This window comes from Stenella coeruleoalba, assembly GCF_951394435.1.
Source record: "Stenella coeruleoalba genome assembly, chromosome: 21".
NCBI lineage: Eukaryota > Metazoa > Chordata > Mammalia > Artiodactyla > Delphinidae > Stenella > Stenella coeruleoalba.
The window spans coordinates 11,645,689-11,669,668 of NC_137167.1; the positions used below are offsets into that span (position 1 = coordinate 11,645,689).

General features: G+C 40.7%; 1 protein-coding gene across 1 annotated transcript in view; it reads right to left on the bottom strand.

The window, feature by feature from the left end:
* The window catches only part of NRG1 (neuregulin 1), a gene marked incomplete at its 3' end in the record, with an annotated part of 1,011,332 nt that overhangs the window by 540,795 nt on the left and 446,557 nt on the right, over positions 1–23,980 (bottom strand). The window lies entirely within an intron of this gene.

Genomic DNA, 23,980 nt, shown 5'->3' on the forward strand with positions numbered 1-23,980 from the left:
GAAAATGCTGATAAGTGAAGATCAATGCTGCTTTTACTGCTTATACAACTCAAAAGTTGGTCCCAAGGAAGGCTTCTGTGTAGTGGCCATTGTTCTCCTCTCAATAGGTGTGAATGATGGCAGATGAAGTGACAACAGCTCCCTCTGGACCATGGGTAAGCACCACTGACCCCTGCCCATCTCCTTTGCAGAAGGAGTGAATGTCTGTCTAGGGTGGTATGTCTTGGATGGATGGATTTCACAGTCAGGATGGATGTGACAGAGCAGCTTTTTTCTGGGCTCAAACCTCAGTACTTGAATTGTGCTCTCGTCTTACCCACACCCTTAGCTCCCAACCATTCCAGCAGGGATGGCCTCTCACGTCTCCTCTTTCCTGAGTCCATGATGTTAGCAATAACTGGAGTGTTTCTATGTAGATACCTAGGGAGGGGGGCAGAGATGGGGGTTTCTCTCTTACTGGCTTATCTTCTCTGAAGATCCACTCAGTGCAGTAAGTGTATGTGGTGGGGAAAGGGGAGGGGGGAGCAGGTGTTCCATCGTCTATTGGCCCATCTTATTCTGTTTTACTTAGGGACACACGTTTCATTCTGCTGGTCAGCTTGTGAAAATCAGTTTCCAGTGACGCCTGCTCGGTGATCTGTTTTGAGGTAAAGCACGTGTATCATCTGAACTGAACAAACAAGAGGAGAAAAATACAACTATATTTTCTTGGAGAAGAATTCCCATTGACAGGCTGACAGTTTCTTTACCAATTTTTTTTTTAATCCCACTCGCTCATTTTTGGCAGGAAACATATGACATCCCCACGATGAATAAATACAGAGTCTAAGTGTACCCTGGGGATCAGAGCATCAGAAAGCCATTAACACCCCGAGGTCTGAACGGGTAACCCACTGAAACTGTAGCTGTAAGTTAGAAGGGGGCATGCAACAGGAGCTGTGGCCTTCAGAAGAGGAATTAGTTACTGCCAACCATGACCAGGTAAGGAGCATTCATGGGGAAATGAATGCCTAGGATTCTCTCCTTCCACCCTACAATCTCCCTTTGGGAAAACCCAACTTGAAGACAGAGGGCAAGGGAGTCTGTTGATGCCAGCATCCCAGGACACAGAGTTTGGGGGAGCCAGGCGGATAGTGTATGAGAAAGAGCAAGTGGGGATCAGTCATCAAGTAGACAGATCTTCAAGAAACAAGCCAGGGGCTTCCCTGGTGGTCCAGTGGTATAGAATCCTCCTTCCAATGCAGGGGACGCGGGTTCCATCCCTGGTCGGGGAACTAAGATCCCACATGCCGCAGGGCAACTAAGCCCGTGCGCCACAACTACTAAGCTCATGCACCTCAACGAGAGAGCCGTGCGCTGAAAACTACAGAGCCCACGCACCCTGGAGCCTGTGCCAGGGCTCCAACAACTAGAGAAGGAAAACCCTGCACACCACAACTAGAGAGAAGTCCGCATGCCGCAACGAAAGATCCCGCATACCTCAACGAAGATGCTGCATGACGCAGCTAAGCCCTGACACAGCCAAATAAAGAAATAAATAAATGAGAAAAATTTGAAAAAGATAAAAAAGAAAGAAAAGAAACAAGCCACACACACTCCCCTGTTCAAACTATAATTAACTTTCAAAGCACAGTTCAAACATAGCCTCTTGGGAGCTTTTCCTGGTAACTCCAGTTTTTACTGATTTCCCTCTTGTTTGAATTTATAGCACTTAAAGCTTGTCTTGGTATTTCTCTTTATACACATAAGGAAAGGGAGTTCGAACTTGACATCTGAAATACTTCGTTTTGCAGTATACTGAGGCTTGGTTAGAGGCTATATTGATGAACAGTTATTTTATATTTAAGAGTGTTGCTCCTTTAAAACATTAGTAACTCTGCATCTTAGCACTTTAAACAAAACTTCTGAACTTCCCAGCCCAGTGGGTGCTTCAATGTTCATCAGCTTCATTCTCTGAACACTAATTTATTAATGGCCTCCTATAGTTGGTTCCAACCGTGAATGTGAAGAAGTGAGGATATAGCCCTTGATCTCAGGAGCTTCTATTCTTTCTTTCCATTCATGAATTTACTCATTTGTCCAACAACATTTTAGTGTGTACCTGTTATGCCCCAAACACTGTGCTAGGCACTGCAGTTCCAATGGTGACAGGAAGACAGACCTGGCGTCATGGAACTTGCAACCTAATGAGGGAGCAGGTATCCAAAAACAATTTTAAAAGCATCACAGGAGCAAGTGGAAAACTGCAACTGTGATGACTGCAAGAAAAACAAGGCTATGGAGAGCCATGAGGACAAATAACAGAGGGAACTGACTTAGGGAAGTGAGAGAAGGCTTCCCTGAGGACAGGGTCATTAATGTGAATGTAGACGAGTAAGAGTTAACTAGATGACTGCTAGGGGGCACTTTATAACCACAGGGAACAGCAAAGCCTGTCTCCAAAGAGAGGATGGCAAGGAAGGGGACCTAAGGAGGCAACAGTGGGTTAGGCGGATACAGTAGGAGACTGGGAACAGAGGCAAGGGCCAGGAACTGCCTGCCGGGGAAGTTCTGGTAAGGATCCCAATCTTCATATCAAGAGTCGTAAAGTTTGGGATTAACAGATACACACTACTATATATAAAGTAGATAAACAACAAGGACTTTCTGTAGAGCACAGGGAACTACATTCAATATCTTATAATAACCTATAATGGAAAAGCCTGAAAAATATATACGTTATAGCATTATGTTTTTTATATATATAAATGAATCACTTTGCTGAACACCTGAAACGAACACAACTTTGTAAATCAACTACATTTTTTAAAAATAGAGGAAAAAAACATAGCTCATGCATATATAACTTTATAACACAGTTATAAACTCTTCACTCAACAAAATTTTTTTTCCGTACAGCAGTCTAGTGATGAAATGAAAAACCTGAATTCTTTCCAATAAAAACATGTGCAACTGAATATTATAAAAAAAAAAGTAGTAGTGAAAAGCCATTGGGGGGTTTGGGCAGTGGACCAGGACATAGTGGGAGAAAGAAGGAGAAGTGGATGAATTTGAACGACGTGGGGGAGATAAGATCAATAAGGCCTTGGTGAATCATTGGATATAAGGAAATAAGAAATATACAGTGAGAAAGTATCTATCTAAAATGGGTGAGAAGCTAGTCACTGAGATAGGAAATGCTAGGATAGGACCAGATATGACAGGAGGGGGAGAACACAGTGACATACTATGTGCTATACCATAGTACTACAAGGGTTATAACAGCTTATATAAGAAGATGTGGAAGAAGCCAAGAGGGGTGAGAATCGTGGTCAGTACAGTGTTTTTACAGCAAAGGATACTGCCCAGTGGTATGACCACTGTCTTATTTAATAAGTCGCTAAAGCTAGAATATCTATAGATATAAAAGACTTAATGTGATTTCTAAAAACAGTCCATTTAATTCAAGATCATACTGTAGGTATAAGCTAGAAAAATATGGGAATGTGTTCCCCTCCCTTTGCACTTGGAAAAATGGAGATTTACAGCAGTTAATAATGTGGTCAATGTCATATATTCTTGAGTCAGCAGAAAAGTAAAGGGAGAAAAAAATAATCAAGTTTCAAAGAGCTGGAAGGAAATTTAGAGATCATTTGACCTAGCCCCTTCGTGGGCCAAGAGTACAAATTTTTGTCAAGGTTTGATAGGTAGCAACATAGGTGTAACTAGAACCCAGTTGTCTTGACTCTCAGTCCTGCACTGCTTTTCTCACTCCAGCACATAAACTGAGTTTCAAGCTAACGCTTCATTGCTCAAGCATTTGGCCTCTCCCAGTAGCGAAAGAATCCTATTTGAAAGCGGTGGATAGCAAAAAAGCATCATGGAGCAATTGAGGCCCAGCTATGCTAGGTGAAAACGTAGGCGGATGTGAACTTTGGCAAGTCCATGAGGACCACATATGAGAACAATTACAACTCCCTGTGATCTCAATTTCTTCACCTATAAAATGCAATCGTTGTGAATAATTATGTTCTTCTTCTATGAAATTATGGTTCTATGTATGATTCTTCCAACATCTTAATACCCCGCTGGACTTGGGAAAATAACTCTACCTTTCATTGTTTGCAATATGTTTCCTGGTGAAAGGGAATATGTGCTGGTTTTTATCATTGAACATATTTTCATGTTTAAACTCCAGAGAAAGTGAGAGGAAAGCATAAAACAGGAAGCATCTGTATTTTTAACTGGCAGAGCAAGTGGAATTTGATGTGACTTCAATATTTTTCACTGCCTTGTATTCACAGATGGCTAGAATTCAAAAGTGCTTTACATAAGAAAATGGGTGGAAACTGGTAAGAAGACCTTGCAAAGAGAGGAAGGAAGGAAGGAGGGAAGGAAGAGAGAGGGAGGGAGGGAGGGAGGGAGGACAGAAGTCAACATGGGAGTGGGGAAGGAGGAAAGCAGGAAGATTATGAATACCCCCAGGTATTACTAATCTACCACTGGAAGAAGAAATGGGAGGGCAAGGAAGGGAGAAGGAGGGGGAGGGGAACATTGAAGTGGAGGAAGAGGAGGGAAGGAGAGAGAGAAAGGTGGCAACATTGCGCTGACTTTCCTCGGTACGGTCTAGAGATAGGGCTTTGGTTCCGAGCTAGCTTACCCACTTGGAAGTCTCGATTCTTCCACTGTTTGCTGACTGAGCAGTCTAAATTACGCACGCGTCCATTCTCCTCATCCAAAAGATGAAGCAGCCAACAGAGAATGAGAGAAGTGTTTCAGGTGAGCAAAGCTTCACCAAAGAACATGCTTGCTGTTTGCACAAAAGCACATGTTTAGTAGGACTTGGTCCCAACACCTGGATTGAAGCACATCATGTATATCATGCTGCCTTGGAAGGAAGCTCTGCAGCCAGGGTGGTTGTTTGATCCCTAGAACTAAACGGTTACTATGTTCTCCCATCCTACTCTTCAGACCACCCATGGTCTTCTGGTTCTGGTGTTCTCTTAGATGTTTTTTCATATCCGCTGAAGAATACTGCTATCACTTTCTTCCTTAGTGTACCATGGATTCTGAAGCTTTCCAACCTTAAGGCTCTCTGAGAAGTCAGAAATGTATGTGAATTCAGATCCAAGGAAGATTCTTTTAGAGGTTTTCACTGGGTTTCTTGACTTACAAAACAAGCGGTATGCAATATTTTGCTATTGATGAGAGAATGTCAGGGAGTTGCTGCTTGGCTACAAATACCCAACAAATACTGTCTCTGCACACCTAAAATTACGAGTAGTAATGGCAGCTGGTAGACCACGGAGCCAAGAATTTGTATTTCTCTCACTCTCTTCCTCAACAGTACAACCTGGTATCTACTTCTTTTCTTTCTCTCCTTCTTTTCTAGATTTCGTCATCCTTTTCTTTATCAAAGAGTCAGTCTATGGCAAATCGTGAAGGGAAGGCTGTCAGTAGTGAGGGGAGAGGGAAAACATAAAGGATATAGTCACCCTCGGGTTGTTTCTTCTTCCTCTGCTTCCAGAGCTGGCTTGTCCCGGCAATGTCCCCCAACCCCACCCACTTCGTGTCCCTTTCCTTCTAAACCTCATACATCACTTCTGCCTAGACCTCTGACCCACTTGGAAGAAACCCCTTAATTGTCCAGCCTCACTTGAGTCTTACTTTAAAGCTTCATGTAGTCAGTGTTGGAATTTCTCTGAACTTTCTCCATTTTACCACGGAATCTAAGAAAAGACAAAACAGAAAGTACCAGAGACTGTTCATACTTCACTGGTTTCTCACTGTTGCTAACAGATTTATTCATTTATTCTGAAGGGTAGAAAGTTCTTTCCTGGTGGACAATGAAGGGAAAAACTAGTTTAAAAGCAATCGGCTGAAGACACTGATGAAAGAACTTAAAGATGATACAAACAGATGGAGAGACATACCATATTCTTGGATTGGTAGAATCAACACTGTGAAAATTACTCTATTACCCAAAGCAATCTACAGATTCAATGCAATCCCTATCAAACTACCAGTGGCATTTTTCACAGAACTAGAACAAAAAATTTCACAATTTGTATGGAAACACAAAAGACCCTGAATAGCCAAAGCAATCTTGAGAAAGAAAAACGGAGCTGGAGGAATCAGGCTCCCTGACTTCAGACTATACTACAAAGCTATAGTAATCAAGACAGTATGGGACTGGCACAGAAACAGAAATATAGATCAATGGAACAGGATAGAAAGCCCAGAGATAAACCCACGCACATATGGTCACCTTATCTTTGATAAAGGAAGCAAGAATATACAGTGGAGAAAAGACAGCCTCTTCAATAAGTGGTGCTGGGAAAACTGGACAGCTACATGTAAAAGAATGAAATTAGAACACTCCCTAACACCATACACAAAAATAAACTCAAAATGGATTAAAGACCTAAATGTAAGGCCAGACACCATCAAACTCTTAGAGAAAAACATAGGCAGAACACTCTATGACATAAATCACAGCAAGATCCTTTTTGACCCACCTCCTAAGAAATGGAAATAAAAACAAAAATAAACAAATGGGACCTAATGAAGCTTCAAAGCTTTTGCACAGCAAAGGAAACCATAAACAAGACAAAAAGACAACCCTCAGAATGGGAGAAAATATTTGCAAATGAAGCAACTGACAAAGTATTAATCTCCAAAACATACAAGCAACTCATGCAGCTCAATATCAAAAAAACAAACAACCCAATCCAAAAATGGGCAGAAGACCTAAATAGACATTTCTCCAAAGAAGATATACAGATTGCTAACAGACACATGAAAGAATGCTCAACATCATTAATCATTAGAGAAATGCAAATCAAAACTACAATGAGATATCATCTCACACCAGTCAGAATGGCCATCATCAAAAAATCTACAAACAATAAATGCTGGAGAGGTTGTGGAGAAAAGGGAACCCTCTTGCACTCTTGGTGGGAATGTAAATTGATACAGCCACTATGGAGAACAGTATGGACGTTCCTTAAAAAACTACAAATAGAACTACCATACGACCCAGCAATCCCACTACTGGACATATACCCTGAGAAAACCATAATTCAAAAAGAGTCATGTACCAGAATGTTCATTGCAGCTCTATTTACAATAGGCAGGACATGGAAGCAACCTAAGTGTCCATCAACAGATGAATGGATAAAGAAGATGTGGCACATATATACAATGGAATATTACTCAGCCATAAGCCAAAAAGGAATGAAACTGAGTTATTTGTAGTGAGGTGGATGGACCTAGAGTCTGTCATACTGAATGAAGTAAGTCAGAAAGAGAAAAACAAACACCATATGCTAACACATATATACGGAATCTAAAAAAAAAAAAAGAAAAAAAGAAAAGAAATGGTCAGAAGAACCTAGTGGCAAGACAGGAATAAAGATGCAGACGTAGAGAATGGACTTGAGGATACGGGCAGGGGGAAGGGTAAGCTGGGACAAAGTGAGAGAGTGGCATGGACATATATACACTACCAAATGTAAAATAGATAGCTAGTGGGAAGCAGCTGCATAGCACAGGGAGATCAGCTCGGTGCTTTGTGACCACCTAGAAGGGTGGGATAGGGAGGGTGGGAGGGAGACGCAAGAGGGAGAAGATACGGGGATATATGTATAGTTGATTCACTTTGTTATAAAGCAGAAACTAACACACCACCGTAAAGCAATTATACTCCAATAAAGATGTTAAAAAATAAAATAAGTAAAATAAAAAATTGAGGGGGGGAAAAAAGCAATCTGTTGAGGCATTTGGTTAGAAAGCATGCTGGTCCTCCTTGGAACTAAGAACGTACAAAAAGCACTTTTGCCACACCATAGATTCTACTGAACTTTTAGATTATGGGAAACCCCTGGCTCTCACATTTAGCCACACGGCGGATGGAGAATCCCCTTCTCCTAGTAAGTACCTGAAACCAAAATACATATACCTTTTCCCAAAGAATTATTGAATATGATTATTCTCTACCTTTGGGCAAATTTGAATGGGTTCTTTTACCTCTTCAAATTGAACATCAATTTTTGTGTGCAAGTGTATAGCAGGTGAATTTATTTAGATGGGGTGGTCATAGCTTTTTACCTGCTTAAAAGTTCTTTTGATCTAAAAGTAGATAAGTGGGAATTCCCTAGCAGTCCAGTGGTTAGGACTTGGTGCTTTTTTTTTCTTGCGGTACGCGGGCCTCTCACTGTTGTGGCCTCTCCCGTTGCGGAGCACAGGCTCCGGACGTGCAGGCTCAGCGCCCATGGCTCACGGGCCCAGCCACTCCGCGGCATGTGGGATCTTCCCGGACCGGGGCATGAATCCGTGTCCCCTGCATCGGCAGGCGGACTCTCAACCACTGCACCACCAGGGAAGCCCAGGACTTGGTGCTTTAATTGCGGTGGCCCGGGTTCAATCACTGGTTGGGGAACTAAGATCCCACAAGATGCACGGCAAGGCAGGAAAAAAAAAAAGAGGAATAAAAGTGGATAAGCAAACTTGCCTCACAGATTAATTAGTGCAAAGTGTGTGTTTTTTGGGGGGCTGACCTGTGGACTTAACTGGGTTCAAATTCATTCTTTGGGACAATTGCTTCTGGATTCCAAAAAACTCACTTAAAATCTGCTTTGAAACATAGTATTTTCTCATAAATTGGAGATGAACTATATTACCGGAAATAGTTCTGCATAAATTGATGTGTGGATTACAGGCAGCAAAGCAGTTTACTATTTAAAGGAATCTTATGGGAAATTATCTCATATTCATTGATCACCCCCTACATTATCTGAGTTATGAGTATGAATTAGACATCCTTAAAATAGAGTACCCACACATGACTAAAACTAGGGTTTTGTGTCTTTTTCCAACACGTTTCTTTTATCCATTCATTTATTTTTAAAATTAAAAGTTAAGCTTGGAATATGTGATAAAGTCACCGGGGTTTCTTTAGATATCAGGGCCACCAGTGTCCCCTACAGCTTGTAAGCCTCCATCACCAACACCCGAAGTGAAGATCTATGTCCATAGAAAAAAAAACATGACTTTGAAAAAATAGCATTTCCTTTCTACTTTGTAAGCAATGTTTGTCTCTGATGGAATGTCTGAACACTACATGAACAACTAAGATTGTTAGGGTGCAAAATGTTATTTGAATGTAGCTGTGGAGTTCTCTGGATACAAAATAAATGGCTGACTTACAAATAATTAGAGTCTTATTTTTAAATTTAGCTTCATGGGGCCTAGCTCACTGATAAGGCATTTATAGATTGGGTTAGAAGTATCCATTTCTCTCCCCTCTTCCCTACTTCCTTTAAGTGTTCCCCTCCCTCAATGGAAATACTGCAGAAGGCTTGGTGCCTATAGAGGGGACTTCACGAATGATCTCTGAAATCCTGGCCAACACTGAAATTCTGTGAACGTCACCCAAAGGCGCTGGTCCCCACAGGAGGAATATTAAAGTCTGGGGCCTGAGAAGTACGTCTGGCTTCAAATATCCTCCTGCTTTTCCAGCTCATACTGGCTGCTGCCAGGTCCTCCTGCCCAGGTTCCTGATTCCAGCTGCTTCACCTGGCTCTCTCCTTTTCATTTCTTGCCCACTTCCCCAGCAAGTATTGACACTCAGGTTTCTGATCCTCAGGGGTCCTCCTGTCCACCACGCACATTCTCCTTTGAAGTCACGCTTCCTAGGCTCTCATTTCCGGGGCTCTAGTGCCTTCCCCTGGCCTGACTTCAATACAGCTCTAAACTATACCTGACCCTACCTCCCATTCCCTCAACCCCAGACTTGCCTTCCTGATCCAAACCTTCTTTTGACTTGAAGAATCGTGTACTGATAGCCCTTTTACCTGGGAAGTTATTTTATTTCATGCTGCTTCATTTATATCTATGGGTTTTATTTTAGTCCAAATGACAGCCTGATTCTTAGCTTCCCTGTTGAGGCCTTTTTGCTTTCTCTAAGATACATTCTAGGATTTCCATCCAGGGAGCCTCCAGACATGTCAAGAAATAATATACCCCAATCTCTAATTCTTAGAAATCTCTCTGGGCTATGAATATGCCGTTTTTCTCCTTGATACCTGGATCCTGGGCAGCTCCTATTAGGTACATTTTTTTTTCCTTCACCAGTTGTCTTGCCTCTTATCTATAAGGTACTCCATTTCATATAAGGTACTTCATTTTCATATCTATAAGGTACTTAGCTATTACATCTCTTCCTAAGAAATCCCCAATCTAATTTTTTTCTTTTTTTCTGGCCATATTCCAGTTTATAGCTGAAAAGATGACAAAGATAACACCTCATATCCCATCTTTGTTGATGCAAATGTTGACAGTAGGTTGACAAACAGTGGAATCTTAAAAGTACACTAAAAATTTATAACTTGGCTTTTGCACATCAGGAAACAGGATAGAGAATGCTTTGCAATAAATATGGGAATGGAACACTTCTTTATTCACACTTTTCTCTATTACCTGCATAGGGGAGGAAACTGAAGATCTAGTCCCCTTAGAGCTTCAAAGGCAGTGAGATACTAAGGTACCTACAGGACAGGGTTCTTTTTCATTCTGCCACACTCTCAGTGGAGATGTTTGCAAATTAAAATGTGTCTTCTCCACTGAATGTGGCATTTATTATTCTCGAAGGCTTTCAACCCCTTTGTTCTTTTCTTTCATGTACATAAAACGAACAAAATGCAGTCTGTAATGCTGTGTAACCTCAGTTGCTTTGCATTATTTTCATTTATTTGATTGTCTTTTGAGGCTTATATTTGACATATAAGGATGGCTTCTTATAAGAAAATGGATATGGTAATAAAGCATCTTAATACATTCAATCAATACATTTATAAGAATGATTTTTTAAAAAAAATTCCAGATCTTGCTGGTACTGCCAAGAAAACCAGCTTTAGCAGATGAAAGAATTTTAAAGCTGAACTCTGTATCGATCAGTCCTTTTACTTAGTATTCCCCTTCCATTTTATGTTTCCAAAGAGCTTACAACCATTCATCAGGTTTTTTTACGTCAAACCTGGTAGACAAAAGATATGGTCAAACTCCATTTTCCAAATTGGGACCCTGAGATCTGGGGAAGGAAAGTTTCATCTATTGCAACCAAGGTCAGGAAACCATTTTACTTTTTTATTGGACTTGAGATAATTCTATGAAGTTGCTGCCATCTTATCCTATTCTTTTGCCTTTTTCTCTAAAATCAAAACAATCAACAACTATGTACTGAGTGTCTCCTGTGCTATCCTCTCTGGGGATGAAAAAGCATGTTCTTGCCTCAATGACTTAGTAAGCTATTTTTAAAGAAAACACGTAAATCCATAACAAAATATATAACCTCCAAGGGAACTTATATTAAATGGCCTGTTCAGTGTTATGGACATTGATAACAGAAGGACACCGCTTCAGACCTAAGTGATTAGGGAGGTTGTCCATGGAAGCTGATTCAGTTCCTGAGGGAGGGGAAGGCTTTCCCAGCCAGAAGGCACCCAGGAGCCAAGGCCTAGACACCACAGTGTGCGTGCTTTATCGAGAAGACAAGGAAGAGACCAACTAAGATAGAAAAGAAATTTCACATAGAGAGAACGTATTATAATAAGCCTGCACTTATGATCACTTCGGAAATTAGGTATAAAATAGGTGGTCAAGTTTTGAGAAATGTCCAGTCCAGGGTTCTTAAAAGCTCAGCCTTATTGACATCTTTGTAATCCTTTGTATGGGCTTATACACGCTTTTGCAAGAGTAATTGAAGACACAGAGTAACTAAGATTCTCTCCTTGAGAAGCAGGGATATTTTTATTATTCCCACTTTGAGGATGAGAAAACGGAGGCTCGGGATGCTAACCTGCCTCAATCTACACAACTAGTAAACTCAAGGATCAGGTTTCCAGCCCCCAAATATTGATCTTCTCAAAGTCTTTCCTCTTAATAACTTTGCTAAGACACACAGCCCCTGGGTGACAGCTTCCCAAGTGGAGAACAACAGAGGTGGACAGAGTGAAACTGGGAGTCTTGACGGGCCTCCTCCTCTCCAACTTAATACCTGTGAAGACCTGGGCAAATTACATCATAAATCCACATCTCAGTTACCTTATCAGGGATTGCAAACCGAAAATAATACCACCTTCTGCCGTGTTGTGAAGATTCAACGCAATGGTATCTACATAGTATCCTGCGGATAAAAACTAACATGCCCCGAATATTAGTTTCTCCTTTCTTCCCCATGTCATCTGCCTCTAATATTTAAATGTGTAATCTATGAAAGTACGTCCAGCAGTGGTCACGTGGCTTGGCCTTACTCCCCAAATCGGTCAGCAGTGCCTGAAAGTCTTTCTAAATTAACAGAGGTGGTAAAGTGTATGAAACTCCCTTGAAGGGCTTCAGAGTGGGGAGAGTCTGATACACTGGAGATAAGTTCTACCTCTGCTGCGTCTTCAATGTGATATGATTATGGCACAGTGGTTAGTACTCAGACCCTGGGGCTTAACTGTGTCTGGTTCAAATCCTGGCTCTACTCTCCCAGCTGGGTCTGCCAGGGTTAATTATTTAATCTGGCTCGGCCTCAGTTTCCTCACCTCTAAAAATGGGAATATTAATAGTATCACAGGCTTAATGAGTTAATACGCCTAAAACACTAGGCACAGGTATTCAAGAAATTTTAGCATCTGCAGTTTAAAAAAATTTATTATTATCATTATGATGGCTCACAGTAACCATATTAGTAACTTTGTTTTCATATTATAAAAACTTTCACATGTACTAGTGTATTTGAACATTATGTTTATCCAGAGAGAATGGTAAGCTAATGGTTATTGTTCCTGTTTCGTAATAGTTTTTTCGGGGGTTGGCTAAGGCAGTAGATGATACATTATTATTTTTTAATTTTTCAAACAACACAGGAAAATTCAAACAAAAAGGTAAAAATAATGCTGAGTTCCACCACCTAACAGGAAACCACAGCCAGCAGTTTGGTGAACACCCCTCCAGGCACCTGTTTCTTCACACACATGTGTAATAGATGTGCCGTGTCACAAATGGGACCATACTCAGCATTCACTTCCCAAGCATTAACTGAACACCAAGCTGAGATGGGGGGATGGTGGAGTTGGAGGGAAGTGGACGGTTTGAAAGACATTTGGAGTTAAAAGGCTTCATGATGGATTAGATATGGAAGATGAGAAAGATTAGGGGACAGAGATAATTTGTGGGTTCTGCCTATAAAAAAGGACTGGTTGTTGGGGCATTTATTTAGGATGGAGCACGCCCATTCTGTGATACTGTCTTTTTACTTGTTAATATGCTAGGATTAATTGTCCATGCCAATCAATATACCTGTACATTATCACTTTTAATGACCACATAGTATTTCATGATGTTTATAGTTTTTATATATAATTCAGTTAGCTACTGTTGTTTTTTTTAAGACTGTTTTTTGATGTGGACCATTTTTTTTTAAGTCTTTATTGAATTTGCTACAATATTGCTTGTTTTATGTTTTGGTTTTTTGGCCACAAGGCATGTGGGAACTTAGTTCTGTGACCACGAATCGAACCCTCACCCTGCATTGGAAGGTGAATGAAGTCTTAACCACTGGAATGCCAGGGATGTCCCTCAGGTAGCTATTCTTATATTGACAAACACTTACATTGTTTCCAACTTTTTTCATGATTTTCAGTAAGGTTGCATTGAATATCTTTATAAAGACATTTGGTTTTACACTTATTCAATTATCTTCTCAGGAGAAATTCTAGGAAGGGGAAATTTCACGGCCAAAGGGTAGCAGAACAAACATTTTGATACACACTGTCAAACTGTCCTTCATAAAAGCTGCACCAGTGGAAGCTCACATCAACAAAACAGGAGAGTGCCTATCATTTATCAGTCTGTCTTTGCCAATTCTGGGTACCAATGCTCTTTTAAAATTTTTCTTTTAATATGTCCATTTAAAAATAGAACAGGTGATGAAGATTCAGAGAGGTTAAATAACTCACATGATCTCACACAGCTAGAGTAGGGAAGCTGGAGAGGACATTGTTTTCCCATTGGCCCAATGCTTGTTTTGCTAAATTTATGATTTTAAAGCATTATCTCTCAAAAAGACAAAAAGTAAAACAAAAGTCCAAACTCTTCACAGACAGCACATCTTTGGTCCTAGCCCTACTCCAGAGGGTTAAGAAGAAATTACCCAGGTGCTGGACTCCTTTAACAGCCAAGTGGGATGATGTTTAAGAGACAACTCTGAAAGTCCTCCCAAACTAAACGTTCTCTTCTTCCGGGTCTTGCCACTGAAAACTATCAAGAAATGGATACCTTGGGGCTAAAATACTATACATCTAAAATTCTCTTTTTAAAATACAAAACATTCCTTGTTATGATAATAAACATATCAAAACCAGCGGCAGTGTGGAGCGACTTAACAAATTGCCCACCTTCAGAGCCCCAAAGAAATGAAGCTGATAGCACAGGTTAGTGCTGATGTGGGAAGAGCTAGTCACAGACAGGTGAGCTGTAAGACTACATCTAAGGGAAACTCCACTTATCTCACAATACAGTACACATCCTGCCAAGCACTCTACACTCTTCTACACAATTTAGTTACTTCCTCAAATGAGATTTAAATTCAGCACAACAGATATGGAATAAAGGTAGGTCACCAATGCCCCAACTCTACTTCTTTCATGACACCCTCCTCCCCAGTGTAGACCCTTCCCCCTATACACACAGACATTTCTCACCCAAGACAGTAATGTACTCAGGGGCACTTCTGCAAGGATTGCAATGGGCATGTTCTAAAAGAGACAGCAGTGGCTGGAGTTGGCTGGACTCCGGGACCCATGAGACCATAGGTTTCCTTTCTTTGGGGACCAACCAATCAGTCTGGCCCACCCACTATGCTCTGGCCAAAATGCTTGGCAGAGAATGCAAGGAGGAGTCCAGAGGTAAAGTGTAGAGGGAGAGAAGGAAATTAATGTTTACTGCTTCTATATGCACCACACATCTCAAGAGGCGTGTAATTCTCTTACTAAATCCTCATGATAATCTCTCAGTCTCCTATTCCCACCCCTTTCTTTGCCACGTGTTTTCATGCTGTCCTTTTCTCAGTCAGCTTTTTGAAGAATTAAAAGTTATTCTACACAACTTAAAAGCTTCTTCCCACTAATTGGTGAAAGAAGCAACAAATGATACTGTTTTCAGAAAACAAAGGTATGGTGGGTAAGATTAACAAGAAATTTTTTTCCACTAAATCATGAAGCTTAAACATGCTTTCACCAGGCCTTTGCTAGTGACATCAAACAATTAAGGTTCAAGGAATGGGTAATTTCCTGACTAATTAAAAGTTTCAAATCTTTTGTGGCAATTTTCTTTGGGGAAAATCTAACATTTATAGGTCTGTATTGCTGACAGTAAATACAACGTAAGGAAGAGAACTGAAAAAATTTTCATTGATTAGGTATCTTTAATGTGCCTTGGGTTTATCATTCTGAACACTATTTTATGTAGATAAGGAGGACACAGGAGACCAAACTTGACTCCAGGATATACTTTGAAACCTATCAATGTGATTAATCCTCTTTTGTCAAGGTCTATCTTTTTCCCTAAGGGAAGTGAAACCATCAAAACTAGTCAGTAGGAAATTATGCTTCGGTTCCAATTAATAAACATTTTACACTTTTCAAAAGGTCTACTAGGAGATCATCAGTGATATATACTGAAAGGAACCACTGAGAAACAGTCCCCGTAGAGTTAGAGATTCCCTCTCCTACACAAATGTCCTGGTGAACAACTTCAAGTTCTGACTTTGCACTCTGCTCCAGAGGAACAGCGCAGATAGATTTCCTGCTACTCCCATGTTCTTGATATGCACCTAAAATTGCTAGGTGTTTAGACTCTGAGCCAACGTGAGGTTTTCATTAGACCTGGGCTACCATGTATTGACCCCTATAAAACTACAGTCACTAAAACGGTGTTTGCTACCTTATGATTTGTACCCCTTCCCAAAAAACCCCAAAGACCAGAAATTCTGCACCCACTTTCCAAAGCCTGTATGGAATTAATTGAATTTTAGGGCAGACAGGGCATTGGAAAAGCCAACAACTGCCTGTATTCCCAATATTGTTAAAGATAATAAACACCCGAACACCATGCATGGGAGACAGCATTCATGACGTTAAAGACCATTCATGTTCTCAAGTCAGGCGATGCTGTCATTTGTGTACCTTCTCTCTATGAGAATCGGAAAAGGCATGTCCTCTAGGGTAGACACAGACCCGTGCTTGGAGCTAATACTTAATAAAAGGAGCGCTAGTTGATTTCAGCCCTTGACTGGGTACTCTGTTCAGTACACATACAGCATGACCACTTACGGCAGCCCTGCAAGCATTATAGAAAAAGTCACATGTTCTAAACTGAGCATCAGACTTGGGGAACAAAAACTTAGATTCAGGATTCACTGGAATCGTGTTCATATGTATTTACGGGAAATATAACTCTTATTTGTTCATATGTATATCTGTTTGTTTTGAAAAAATATTTTAAGCACATAAGGATGGCATTCATCCTAATAGAGAACAAAAAATTAGATGCAGATACTTAGTAGGTTCTGGTGTAAGTATCCCAGAAAACAAGAAAGCAACTTGTTCCCCTTTGTTATTTTTTAATCCTTTTTCTGGAGAGTCTCTTTTTATATTTTCCAAGCCAGCCATTAGATGGAACAAAGAACAGAGGAGAAGGAAAGATTGAGGCTTTGGTTGAATTTGGTTATGTCTAAACCTTTGGATCTTTCCACCCAGTTGGCTAAACCAAGCGTCTCTGTGGAGATGAGGCTCTGAAACCCCAGGCAGACACGCCACTGGCAGCCTGGCTCTACTACCACTCACAAGCCAAGCGAGGAGAAAAATGGAAGCTGGAATAATGGAAATCAATGCGAACAAGGGCAATGCCTTTCACTCAAGCTTCAAATTCTGTTTCAAAAACTAACACATACGCATGCATCAAACCCTAGCAATAAACTTAGAAACTAGAACTGAGGAAAAGAAATAAGCAACGAGGGCTTCAGTGATGGTCCAAGAACCTGCTGCAATTATTACATTATTTTCAGTCGTTGTGATCATGAAACTATTGTAAGTGTCATGCACTTATCTGAGTGGGTACCTAGCCTTCATCCATCCCAGCTCAGCATTTTTAGCCAACCCTTGCTGCATCTGATGTGGTACAAAACACTCTGGACAAACTCAGCCCCCAAGTGTGTGAGAGATGAGTAGGATTTATTTTCCAGGTTCCTGGGCCATTTGTATGCAGGGAACTCAAGTGCTTTCAAGAACATTCTACTAAAATGTAATTACTTCTTTTATAATAGAGAAAATGAAAAGAAGGAAGGAATTAGAGGAGGAGAACTCCAGTAAATTGACTTGACTTTTTGTTTCCAAAGATTTGATAAAATCTCATACCAAAGACAGTACAGAACTAAGCAATTTCAGCCTAGCTAAGAGTCCAATATCTTCTATACTCTTACTTATTCGATTCAATAAATATTCATTGTATCTTTAGCAGACACTATTTAGGACACACACACACACACAAACACAGATGCTCCTGGAATGATAATGTGGCCATTTAAAAAGCAGTCCACCAAAGGGTAGATTCTATAGCATAGAATTTAAAAGTTGTGAGAAAAAACTATGAGTTTAGCTCATAATCTATGCAAATACATTCTAGATTTTTAGATAAAGGAATGAATGAGCTGTTCTAAAGAACAATGCAAAGTGGGAGATCCATAGGTCAACAGATTTGAGGTCATCTTGTCAAAGTTTTCAGTGCAGCTGAAATACTAATGGTATTTATCAAGGGTTTTGGACATTCTTCTAAATACATGTATTAACTCCTATAATCCTTTCAATAATCCTATAAGAAAGTACTCTTATTGTATCCATTTTACCCTTGAAATATTGGAGGCACAGCGATTTTACAAAACCCCCCAAAGGGACAGGATAACAAAGAGTAAAGCCAATATTTGGGACTATACAGTCCGGTTCGAGAACTTAAAACTTTAAGCCCCTGGCTAGAGCACCCCTCAAATGTTTACAGGAATGAGGAGAGTAATACAAACTTGCAGATAGTTGAAGCAGCTCTGTAGAAAGATGAGAAGTGGTAGACTTTCTGGCCCTGGAGAGTACAACGCCCCATCTCGAGGGGGCAGTTCTTACTCAGTTTCAGGCAGGAATTAGGGTCCTGTTGCCAGATCTGATTTTTCCAGACAAGCAGACAATTTATTTTATGGGAAATCCCATGACTTTTAAATGTTGGAAAACTATTCCCAACAAACAAGCCAAAGAAAAGACATCCAAGGGCTGGATATCTGTTACCTGTCCTCTCTGTATTGAATGGAGTGGCCCTCAACCTTTTTTTTTCGGTCAGGTTACCCTTTGAGAATTCACTGAAGACTATTCAACTTCTCAAAGAAAAGTAATTCTAAACATACACTTGAGAATGGTTTTGTATACAATTTTGCAGAGGTTAAGCATTGATCTCCTACAGGTCCCTGGGCTTCCAGAGAAGTAATCTCTGTTCTAAATGGTCAGCAACTAGTCAGTGTACTGGTACCATGTTGATGGAAGTGGGAGGACCCCAGTTCTCACCTAGAACCCATTTCACCTGTGGGTTAGCTAATACAACAAGGTTACTCATTGGGAAAAAAATAAAGGACAACTCAAACCAAAATTTAAAAAGTCAAAATGGGGAAAAATTAAAGGAAAATCCAGACCAAAAATAAGGGAATAAATGAAGAGCAAAATCTTAAGGATGGTACCCATCTTCTGAGTCAATAAAGGAAATTCCTGTATGTACCCATGACAGCTCTCTTTGCCTACTGATAATGAATAACTTCTCAGGCAGGCCAGCAACAGTATTTAGCATAGAACAGTACCTCACTGATGGGAATCTAGGCAAACCTCTGTCTTGGCAGAAAGATGAAACAAGAACGTCAGCTCAGGGTTACCCTCAGTCACACAGGTCTCCCTCACCACACAGACACACACACACACACACACACACACACACAGCCACCCATACACAGCTTTTCTTCAAATTCAGATATTTAACTAACAGTAATCACCATCTGTGACTTCTAGGACTAAAAAGGCAACTCTGGGCCCAACCATTTTTTTTTCTTTTTTTAAAATTTTTATTCGCGTATAGTTGATTTGCAATGTTGTGTTAGTTTCAGGTGTACAGCAAAGTGAATCAGTTACACATATAACCACTTTTTTCTAGATCCTTTTCGCATATAGGCCATCACAGAGTATTGAGTAGAGTTCCCGTGCCATACAGCAGACGGGATAGCGTAGCGTAGTCACGTCTATGCTGACGAGCCAATGCAGCGACTCTCAGCAAACTGCCACATTCCCAAAGACACTAAAACCAGCAGGATTTATGATAGCGGGTGTGTGCAGGAGCGTATGAGGCTGTGTGTGTGTGCATGGGTGTTTTCAATGGGTAAGATCTGTTGACTTTGGAAAGAAGAGAAGGTAACTGCAGTGTTGAATGGAATTCTAGGGACTATAAGCTTTAGGAAGAGACCAGGCTCAGGTAACTGTCCTAACAGCTTCCCACATTCCATCACCTTGTTCCTGTGCTGACTCAGAGAAGTCTCCTGAGAAACATGCTTGTCCGTATGTGATGAACAACTCAGTTCGTGCCACTCTAATTCATTTCCACTCAACGGGGCGCTGAGAGTCTGCTAGGCATGTGTTAGGCACAGTGGAAATACTGGGAAATAGTATTTCCAACTATGGCCCCCACTTCCACGGAGCTCACCATCTGGCGAACAAAGCACACTTCTGGTATATTTCCATTACTCTAGCTGTTACTGCAAGCTACTTAAATACAGAACAATCCAGTATCAGGAGATTTTTAGTCCTAATTGACTTTAATTTATTCATATACTGTATGTTATATTATTAGTACCCCCAAATCCAGGAGTATTAGCACAGAGGCAACTCCTTTGGAAGGCAAATAAATATTTCCTCCTATGAAAAGCCACAGCAACTTAGACACTAGACATGGCCCATCTGCTCGGTGGTCTGCCCAATCAGAGGCAAGAACAGATAATCACATGGCTCCCATTGTCCGAAAGCTGTCAGAGCCTTAACTCAGAAGCTGGTAGACCAGTAGACTCCAGGTTCTGACTGACAACTGAAAGTCTGCATTTCATGCATGACAGTAAGGACCTCTGTCTGGGGCCCTCACGATACGACAAAGGATGTAACGTGGCTTTAGTTTACTTCACGTTCATCACGCTAAGACTCTTCTTAAGATATATGCAAAACTTTGGTTTAAGTCTAAGAGACACAAATACACGTTTAGAAGCCTGATCCATATTCTAACACGTGCCTGATATGATTCTGTATTTGTACATCTGTGCTTGCCCTATTTCAAAAACATTTATTTCTTTCTCAGAGGCCAAATTCTCCTATTATCTCCTTGGTCTAATGAATAATTTATAAGTACAAGCAAAAAACCACGGCTTTCTTTTGCTCTGGTTTTTTGCTCTCCTTCTCCAATACTGTGAGAAGGAGAAAAAAATGAAAAGGGGATCTCAATAGCATTTAATCCTCTGGCCCCTTCCAATTCGCTAGGCAGATGTTCACCAGACCAGTAGCTGGCATTCCTCAGTTAGGAAAGAGAAATTCTCCCTACAAAACATGTGTTTAGAAATCTGAAGATTGTAGATTTTGCCTATTTGCGGTCTCTGAAGGTCAATGACACATGAGTGGAGGAATAATAATGCCAAATATTGATTTTCCAAAGCAAATGTGCTGATGGGCTCTTCGGGGAGATTACACAGCCTAGGAAGTCTGAGAATTAATAAATCTTATCAACCCTCATGCCCCAAGGATGGACAACTAACCCGATATCCCAGGATTGCAAATAATAAAAAAGCAGGAAAATGCATACACATTCAAGTCGCCTTCACCATCCCCAGGCAGCGGTCATTATGACTTCGACCATTCTAAGATGATCTGGTCAGTCAGACCCACTGGATATCCATTCATCTATCAATTCAAAGAATGCCTGATGTCAGGCAGAATGAGGCTCCTGGGGCTGTAGGTATAGGGAAGCCATAAGTCTCTTTACATGAAATTTTGTTTTCATGCAGTGCAAATAGACACCTAATAGCTGGTTTGATCCCCTGCCCATGAAACTGATGGAAGAGGACAGCCACTTTCAGGAACGGCAACAGAGTCTAAAGATATCACACAGAGCTGAAGATTACTAGCAAACCTCCAGCCGTGGGAACTTCCCCTGAACAAATTTTTTTTTTTCAGCATTGGGAATACTACTCATGGAAACCAAGCAGCCGTTCTTTGTTTTCAAACTGGAAAAGCAATGAGTTTTATTAGCTGAAGTTACATGAAGTTTTTTTTTTTTAATTGTTTCTTGTGCAGCACGCCTGGAGCTGGGCAAGCTACTGGCACAGATCTCCACGGAGTAAATGAAATGGTTATGCTGACCTTTAGCGAGAAGAGTCAGCTGTCAATTTTTCAAATGTTATTCAGTGATCAGTGGAAACGTCATGAACAGCTTGGATATGTGGATATATATTCACATACACATACATATATGCTAAACTCAAGCAACTATCTCGTATCTGACAAAAACACATCTGTAGACATAGGCTGGATAAATGGTTCCATCAAAATTGGACATTAGTAAAGGCTTCACAGGCCCAAATTTCACTTCAGAAATAAAAGAAAGAAGAGAAACATGGCTTATGTCTCTTGAGCACATTAGCAGTTCTTAACAAAAAATAGCAACTAACTTACAACATTTCTCCAGTTTATGCTAATAATGCCCAAGAATTAGAGGAAAATCTCTGTTGTGCCTGAGTTCCTCAGTTCTGTACAATGACTACTTTATCTTTCCTTGGTAGCTTGCTACTGCCCTGGTACCACATTCCTTGACCATGTCCTACAATGGCCCACTGACCTTCTTGTTCCACGTTTTACTTATTACCAACCAATCCATCATTACATATTTCTGATCCCTGTGTGAAGTTTCTTAAGGATCCCATGAGAAGCAAAAATACAGATTTCCTGTTTTGAAAGAGTTTAGGATATTAACGAGATGTGCTCAAAAGTACCAACTACCAGAATAAAATAATTGATGGAGGGAGAGAACAAGGGAAGGAGGGAGGAAGGGGGAGAGAGAGAGAAAAAGATGGATGAGAGAGAGTAAGTGAGCGAGCGAGCACACACATGCCAGAGCATGAACTCAAGGGCTCAAAGGTGTGGATGAGAATAAGTTCTTATGGTTTCCAGGGGGTAAGGTGGGGGGAGGGATAACTTGGGAGATTGGGACTGACTTATACATACTACTATATATAAAATAGACAACTAATAAGGACCTATTGTATAGCAAAAGGAAGTCTACTCAGTACTCTGTAACAGCCTATATGGGGAAAGAGTTGATATACGTATATGTATAACTGATTCATTTTGCTGTACAGCAGAAACTAACACAACATTGTAAATCAACTATACTCCAATAAAATTTTTTTAAAAAAGAATATAAGTTCTGAGTTCAGAGAAAGGATAAGTGGGGCTGAAATGCTCAGAAGAACGGAGGTGGAGGTGATGGGACTCCAGTGGTGCCTTGAAGTACCTGATTAGCTAAAAGGAAGAGGAAGCACATTTCAGGAGATGAGAAAGACATGAGTGATGCAGAGTAATTGAGGGTGACAGGAGAAATACCTGCCTGCCTGAAAGAGGATTTATACTACAGAGCAGGAGAAATAAAGTTGGACAGGGAGAAAGGATTCAGATGATTGTAGGTTTTGGGTACTGGTTGAGTTGCTGCATGAAAGGAAACAAATGATGCACCACTGCCTGACAACATCACAGATATTAAATAGATGGCTCAGTATAGCTGAGAGAAATCCATCTACATAAAGGATTGCCCTAACCTTCACGGCTGTTGATACAAATCCCGGAATTGTAGTATTCAAGTAATTCCTTTCTCGAGCAAGGGAATATTTCCTGATAGAAATAGCCATAGGCCCTGGGTCCCTCAGACACTTATCGGCTGAGTCAATGTGCCATGTGGGGGAAGACCTTCCTACTGCATTCATGGACATAAAACTTATAGCTACTGAATCCGAGAGTCCATGATTCAGTGCATCCCAGCTACCTTATGGGATCACCTTTGGCTCTGCAAATGAGGAACCTCTCTTAGAAAATATGTAGTATCCCCAAAATAAGCCACATGATTCTTTTCAACAAGAGTTTATTATACAGTATCCATGTGGCACAAGCAGGCATTCTCATACTGCTCTTTGCAAATCTTACCTTTTCAAGCTAAGTGAACACATTTGTATACTTCCAAAAACAGAGGTACCTATTAACATTCCTCATGTATTTCCATACTCTGTAACAGTGGTATTTCTTTTTCACATTTACCACTTGTCAGAGGCCAAAGGTTCTCAATAACATCTCATTTTGTTTCATAATTATTTATGATTTGTCAGGGAAAACATGGGTTCCTTTTCATCCGTGTTTCATGGCTGTGCTAGATGGTTCTCTCTCCCATTCCATTCCCTGTCATCCACCAGGGCAGTAAGCAGATTCTGTCCCCAGGCTCCTTCATTCTGGGAAGTGGGTGGGGAAGGATGGGGGTGAACAGGACTTTCCTCAGAGACCTTTACACTCGACCTTGAATGATGAATGCAATTTCACCAGGTGAAAATGGGCATAGGAGAGGGAACATTTTACCAAGACACAGAATTATGAGAGAGTGCTATGTTCCAGAAGACAACTCTTTGGGTGTGCCTGGAGACTGAGTGGGAGATGCGGGAAGATGTGGTCAGAATGGTTGCTTGAGATAAAAATATTGAGGACCCTTCTATACCATGCTAAAGGCAAATATTTAGTTCCTTTCTCTTTCTCTTTTGAAAAAGTGCCTGGCTGAGATTTAAGAGGGGAAACAAGAAAAACAA